This window comes from Camellia sinensis, chromosome 8, assembly GCF_055761805.1.
Source record: "Camellia sinensis isolate YWXY chromosome 8, ASM5576180v1, whole genome shotgun sequence".
Classification (NCBI taxonomy): Eukaryota; Viridiplantae; Streptophyta; class Magnoliopsida; order Ericales; family Theaceae; genus Camellia; species Camellia sinensis.
The window spans coordinates 152,479,624-152,487,453 of NC_138968.1; the positions used below are offsets into that span (position 1 = coordinate 152,479,624).

The following is a 7,830-nucleotide window of genomic DNA, read 5'->3' on the forward strand; positions in this document are numbered from 1 at the left end:
CTTTCTTTCCCCTTTGGGTCAATGATTGAAATTCATGGCATTTTGTATGTGTTCCAATTTCTCTCCTTAAAGCAGGCTGTTAAGGGTTTTTTATTTTATTTTATGCAGGTACTACCATGTGACCCATTACATAGGCCACCCACCAAAACCCTGCTTTCTTGATATAGACACTGGCAGTGACCTCACTTGGCTCCAATGTGATGCACCTTGTACTAAATGCACTCCGGTAATTATCGTCATCATCACCATAATCATCCTCATCATTGTTATAGATAATTTATAAGCCAATGAATTTGTTTTCCATGATTACAGTAAACCAACATATTTACTAATTGATTACGAAAATTGGATCAGATTTTGCAGTACCTCAATGTGACATGAGCGTGAAAGAATTTCAAGAATTGTTTTTCTTTTTATAAGGGCTAAAAGAACTTATTTTTGCTTTTTACCCATATTGTAGGGTGGATCTCAAAATTAAATATTGTAGGGTCGAAAAATGAAAAGTGGTCACTAGCACCATGTTGTCTAGTTCATCTAGTCTTCCTTTGAAAGCTTTTGTTTCATATTTCTCTATCACAATTCAATACTTTGCACCTATTCATTTGAACTATGAAAACTACAACTCAACTCTACCCACAATCTCTCTCTCTCTCTAGCATGCTCATTTCATTTCTTAGAATTCTAATATGAAGTAAGTGGTCTTTCCTGACCTTGACTAGGAGAAGCAAAGACTATGAGGGAAGATCATTCATTGCTTTCGCAAAAAGATTGAGAAAGGAAGAATATAGTAAGGAATTATACTTTGCAGCATGACCGCGTCAACTAGTATTTTTTTATTTTTATTTTTTTTAATTATATATATATATATGAAGATGATTGTATGAAGCATAGGTAATTATAAAATAAAAAGTTATTGTTTCCCTATCTTTCTTCTTCTTTAATAATAGCCAGTTCTATGGTGGGACTCATAATAGAAAGAAGAAATGATAAATTATAGAAGAAGGAATGCTTTGGCAGTTGGAATTGGTCTAAATATGTTCTGACCTATGCGAGAATCTTATCAAACAAAGACCTTTCACATTTGAAACTCAATTTAGCATGACAATCTCTACAATAAACAATAGACAAAAATATAAGGGCTTTGCTTATTGAACCTTTTTTATTATGCAATTTTTTTATTTTATTATTATTATTATTTTTTAAAAAAATATAAGAACCCCAATGGCAATATGGTGTTTAAAAATTTGAAATATTGACTTATTGGAACATTCCAAGTGGAGTAGATGGCAAATAATGATTAGGGTATGTTGTTTCTGCATAAGGTCTGCAGAATAGTTCCTGTGCCTACCTCCTAAAGATTAATAAGAAACAACAGGTTGTTGTGTCCTCTGTTCATTTGTTGACAGATTTCTTTCACTTTTCTTTTGACCTTGAGGTTCTTTGGACCATTTGTTAGGAAGGAGGTGAAGCACAGCACGGAACCTTTCTATAAGCCTTTCATTATCATTTTCATTAAGATTTAGAACAAGTTTCCTCTTACTGTGTCTTCTCAGCAATCAACTAGAGCCTTAGAAGGTTAGCATATGGGTTGGCAACAGGATGAAAAAGAACATGATAATGTAGTAGATAACAGTTTGCTGTATTTTTTCTTTAGAAGTGCAGTATACATGAAAAGGGGATCTCATAATTCCTATGAAATGCCACAAAAAGATTACTTGTCATTTTTTCTTAAATCATATGTAAATTACTTGTCATTTTTCTCCCTTTTTTTCTGAATGTTATTTTGTCTGTCTAAGTCAATTTTCTCATATTGCAGCAACAAAACTTGTGACCAAATCTATTAAAGTGATGATGGAATCAGGTTGTGAATAGGTATGCTGTCAATATAAGAGTTTTATGCCTTAAATTATAAATTTTATTATGACAATTAGTCCTTCTTGCTTTCTCATCTCTTTGTGCCTAAAGCTGAAACCGAATACTGTTCTCCAGGACACTGTGAGAGAAAGAGAGCTGATCTATAACTTGCTAGATAATTATATACTAAATTTTCCTAGGTGGAAAACATACTCAATGCTATAACGAACTAGATAAATTATGTGGGTACAATTAGTTGAGAAATTAGTAGTAGTTTTAGATTTATGCAAACTATAGGGCAGTACCATAGTATCTGAATGGCTGCTTTAAGATGGCAACTTCTTTGAAAAACTTGTGTAAGACGAGTGCAATTGGTTAAATAGTTTTCGCATGATGATCAAATTGAGAAGTTTTCAATCTTCAGCTTGTACTCCATTAAGATATTTGGTTTCAGTGCTTGAGCAGGAGCTTATCAAGGCTAAAGATGATACTAATGATACCATGAAAAAGTTGAGGGAAGTTGATAAAACATGTTCACAGTTGCAACAGAATTTGGAAAAGGTGTTCTATAACTACTTGAAAGATTTATGCTGCTTAATAGCTATCTTTTTTTTCCCAATAACAAATAATTCATGTACTTGACTACTAAGCTCATGTATCTATCATCTTGCTTGTCAAAAAGCTGCTTTGCATTCCTTTTTCTTCTCAAATATGTTTTTAAATTGTTATGCCTCCTTTTGATCTCTTCCTGATTTGAAAGAGATGTTTTGTGAATACAAGTTTGGAGGAAAAGCTCTCCAATTTAGAGGATGAGAATCATGTACTGCGTCAAAAAGCATTGAGTTCTCCGAAGGGCAGTTGTCCTGGTTTTGTCAAGCCATTTTTGGAGGTAAGATTTGATTCAGTCATTACTTTACATCCACATTCATGTGCACATGCATATAGCATATGTAGTATGTTTGTGCAACCACGTATATGCATCGGTGTCGGCGTGTCTATGTAAATTTTGCTCCTTTTTAACCTGTTTTTTAGTGTTATGACCTATAGCAAACGGTTTACAATTTGATGCATGTTCAGCTGTCCCTTCAATAAGAATATGAAAAGAAATGGAAAGAAAGAGAGGACAAATGAGAAGAAAAAGCAGGAAAATAGAAAGAAAATTCTAGATGTGTAGATTTTCCACCTTTTTAATTTTTGTTATGTTATGACCTATAGCAAATGGTTTATAATTTGATGCATATTCAGCTATCCCTTCAGTAAGAAAGTGGAAAAAAAAAAGTACAAATGAGAAGAAAAAGAAAGAAAATAGAAAGAAAATTCCAGCTCTACTCTGTATAGGATGGTTTGGTTGACCTTGTACTTGGAAAGTGGGAACTATGGTTTTGTGATTAGTTCCTCTTTTCTGATGAAACAGAAGTACTCTGCTGCACTTGCTCTTCCCTATGCTGATCAGAAGCCTGTATTTGTAAGATTTGTCCCTATCAGTCATTGTTTTGCATAACTAGGAAATCTAATTTTGCGTTGTTGTTCTCATATATTACCTTTGATGCAGGAATCCCCTACACCCACAAAACTTATAACACCCCTTTCACAAGGTTTATCTGATTCTCGTAGGACAAAGTTAACCACTGAAAGACAACAGGTTTTCTTCTCCTATTGTTTACAATATTACAGCTTCTTATTTCTAACTCACTTTGCTTGCTCAGAGTAAATTACTTGATGAGTTCTCTACACCACTAAATAGGGTTTTAAAAGTAATATTGTTATGCAGGAGAATTATGAATTTCTTTCAAGCTGTATTAAAGAGGATTTGGGTTTTAAAGATAGTAAACCAGTGGCTGCTTGTTTCATATACAAATGCCTTGTTCATTGGCATGCCTTTGAGTCTGAGAGGATGACAATTTTTTACTACATTATTGAGGGCATTAATGAAGTTTTGAAGGTGATTCACCCTTTCCATTCCTTAAAAAATTTATAGACATTTGATTTTTTTTTTTTTTTTTGGGAGGGGTTCTTGATTCACGTTTCTTCGCCTACATTGCCTTTGGGGATTTTTAGTTTTCTTTCCAGAAACACAAGCATTAGTTTACTTCCCAATAAATAAATAAATATAGGAAATTTTTTATCTTGATATCTAAAAAAGCATTGTGTTCCATATGTTATTCAACTGCTATGTCGACATTTAACATGATTAGTGCATCATCATCCCAATGTTGGTTTTGAAAAACTTCTTAAAAATAAGCCCTTCTAGGCTTCAATACAACTTCTCGTCAAGTAACTGAGGCGTAAGCAACAGTTGTTTATTTATTTGCTATTCAGTTTATTTACCATTCATTTTGAGGTGGCAAGTTTGAATTTCATTTGGTGTCATCTATACAAATTCATTCTTCATGTTCTTTTTAATTTCAAGTTCTTCATGGTTGTGTTCTCTGAATATTACGGTGGCATGTTTTCAATTGAAACAGTTACTGTTTTCAATATTTTATTTGATTCACTTTAGGCTGTGAGATTATTATGGAGCTGGGAGTTGTGATGCAAGGCCCTGTCATAGTTTGTTAGCTTATTTCTTTCTCCTCTGGGCACCTCTTCACATAGACCTGGTACTACTTAAAGGTCATGGGAATTGATAAGTTAAGATCTTGACTGAAGTGATTTGAGTTATTTATTTTTACACTGAACCTGTATATTGGTTTTTTCTTTGTTACCTCTATTTAGTCAAAAGTTGGTTGATTTCGAATCATAATTTTAAGTTCAACAAAACACATGACTCCCACACATTTGAAGTGTAGGTTCTTTGGAGGGATGAATTTCTTCTTGTTGAAAACTTTCTTAAATTAAATGTTTTCCTTTAGCTCTTTATAGTTTCTCATTTTGTTGTGTTTATGGCTATGTTTGTCAGGCATCTCAAGCATCGTTGGAGTGGCTTATGAAAAAGCGAAAAGCTTTTGACCGGCGAGGTGATATGGTTGTTGCAGCTTGGGCTGAGCAGCAGCAGCAGCAGCAGCATGAAATGAATCTCCGTGTGCACCGTCTTTTCCATATTTCTAGCATGAAATGGAGCTTCACCCTGCATTGATTTCTCCCGAGTGTGAGACAAGGTGTGAGTGTTCTTATGAAAAATTTCTACTTATTGATTTTATTGTTAGCATGCCTTCTGATGCTTTTATTTGCTACAGGTTCTTCAGCAAATTATAGGTGGGTTGTTAGCTGTATTGCTGAGGCCACAAGAAGCTCAATGTCCCCTGGTTCGGTGCATTGCTCGAGAGCTTGTAACTTGCTTGGTAATGCTACCTATTATGGATTTTGCAAGCCCTTGGTGAGTTCTTTTAGGACTTCATTTGTTTTTTCATGCAGTGTTTTATGGCAACCCTGTTGCTCATAAGTATATATTCCTCTGAATGTTTTATACCGTACATGGTCTAATTTGTAAGACTTAAATGTGAAAACGAAAAATCTTATAGCTGTGAAAAATTCTTATATCTTCTCCTTGTTTCTGCTTCGAATATCTCAATGTTTACATAAGATACGCAGGTAGGTTGCTCCCCTCTTTTGATGCCTTTAAGGTTATTATTTTTCTCTTCTTAAATAAAAATGTTGTCTCCCAAGTTTTTCTGATGTAGAAACAATTCGCTAGTGTGATGTATCAAAAAATAAATAAATTGTTGTACTTAGTCAAACGTAATTTAGGTTTATGAAACAAACAGAAATATTTGGGAAAGGGTTATGAGTTCTCTACTTCTGCAATTAGGTCAATTAATAATTCATTACTGAAAAATCATATTGTTAAAAAAAAAATTCTTATTATATATATATATATATTGTGGTACATCATTCTTACTCTAAGAATGTACCTGTTGTGATAAAAATAGGATCGAGGTACTAGTTACAAGAAGCATAGGCTGAATACATGAGGTTTGCAATGTTTAACTATTTGTGGGGCTTCTGGAGTAAAGCCACATTTACCTCTAGCCTCTTGTAAATCATAGTCCAAATTTTCTCATTTTTTTGGCGCTATAATACTATTTGGTAGGTTTGGCATTTAGCAAGTGACTCTGGTAATTTTCAGGTTAATCTTGGCATTTATCATTTTTAAATACTATGCTCATTAGTGATCTCCTAATTACAATGCCATTGACACTGAGCTGCAGGGAAGTTACTTCCAAAAAGATTAAGATCAACCAGAAATGATTAATGTTCCTATTTTGGTTTGCTGAATTAACTTTTTAGTTTATTCATATGCATCAGCGGTTTCTGGATTAATTTGTGTTTTCTTTTTTCAGGTCAGAAATTTTTTGGAGAGATGCAAAATATGGTCCAAGAATTAAAGAACTTTGTTTTTTTAAGTTTTTTCATTTTTTAATATATGTAAGCACAATTAATTTTTTTTTTATTTAATTCTTTTGTATATACTTTTGAATATTTAATTTCCATTTATGAAATATATGATGTTATTCTATTCAATACGTGGTTATGATTCAAAATATAGTATATAGTGTGTATTACGTTCTTCAAATGTGCATACAAAAATAATATTGATTATTTTTCAAATATGTCGAATCTTTTTTTTATCACAGATTTTATTAGTTATTAATCACACTTAAAAGATGTGATCTAAATATTATTAATCACATTTAAAAGATGTGATGTAAATATTTTTAATCACACTTAAAAGGTGTGATCTAAATGTTATTAATCACACTTTTTAAGTGTGATTAAAAATGACTCTTTTTAATCACACTTCCAAAGATCACACTTAAAAGGTGTGATCTAAATATTTTTAATCACACTTAAAAAGTGTGATTAAAAATGACTCTTTTTAATCACACTTTCAAAGATCACACTTAAAAGGTGTGATCAAAATATTTTTAATCACACTCAAAAGGTGTGATCTAAATATTTTTAATCACACTTAAAAGATGTGATCTAAATATTTTTAATCACACTTAAAAGGTGTGATCTAGATGTTATTAAGCACACTTAAAAAGTGTGATTAAAAATGACCCTTTTTAATCACACTCCCAAAGATCACACTTTAATAAAACTTAAAAGGTGTGATTAAATAACATACATCACACAAAAAAAGTGTGATCTTTATCTGTTTTTGTAGTAGTGCACCCCATAGAAAAGCAGCTTATATTGAATCTAACTCCTTAGTTATTTCTTCAAGCAACTTGAACAGAGACAAGTAAAACACAGGTAGACTTGATAGAATTGCTTTCACCAAGATCAATCTCCCTGCAAAAGAAAGAAGCCTTCTTTTCCAACCAGCAAGCCGTAATTTGAACTTATCAATAATTAGTTTCCAAAACCTTTTCCTCCTTGGATTAGCACCCAATGGAAAACCTAGGTACTTAGGAGGTAAGTTTTGAGTCTTACAATTTAACAGGGAAGCAAACTCAACAAGAACAGTATCAGGGACACCAATCCCACAAACTACACTTTTGTGGTAATTGATTTTGAGACCAGATGCTACTTCAAAAGACCTAAGAATCCTTTTTAAGCTTGGAACTTCTGATAACTCAGCTTCACAGAATAGAAGAAAGCCATCTGCAAATTGAAGATGTGAGAGTTGTACTTGATTGTTTCTTATAAGTACCCCCTTTAGCAAACTCAAACCCCTAGCTCTCTGAAGAAGAATGTTTAATGTTTCTACAACCAAGTTAAAAAGGAATAGGGATAAAGGATTGCCTTGCCTGAGGCCTCTCTGGGGGCTAAACTCCTTGGTTGATGAGTGTAGCTTGATTTTTCCGTGCCCCCTTTCGGAAAGCTCGAATTGGTTCTACAATTCGGACTCCTGTCACGGTTCTGAATCTAATTTCACAAAGTACAATGTAAGATTGATAAATCACCAAAGAGTCCAAATCCGGCAATTGGTTTTGAAAAATCAATTTTGAATCAAAAAATGCCAAACATGGACTGCTTTGCCAGATTTCAGAGTCGTCACCTAAATATTTTGTTTTGGAAAATTTAGAAAAT

At 33.0% G+C, this 7,830-nt stretch overlaps 1 long non-coding RNA gene across 1 annotated transcript; it reads left to right on the forward strand.

Annotated features, from left to right (window-relative positions):
- The first annotated feature begins 5,060 nt into the window (after positions 1-5,060).
- Positions 5,061-6,313, forward strand: LOC145796711 (uncharacterized). Its single transcript, XR_014337199.1, has 2 exons — positions 5,061-5,170; positions 6,135-6,313. It is a non-coding gene; the product is annotated as an uncharacterized LOC145796711 (long non-coding RNA).
- Positions 6,314-7,830: the final 1,517 nt, after the last annotated feature.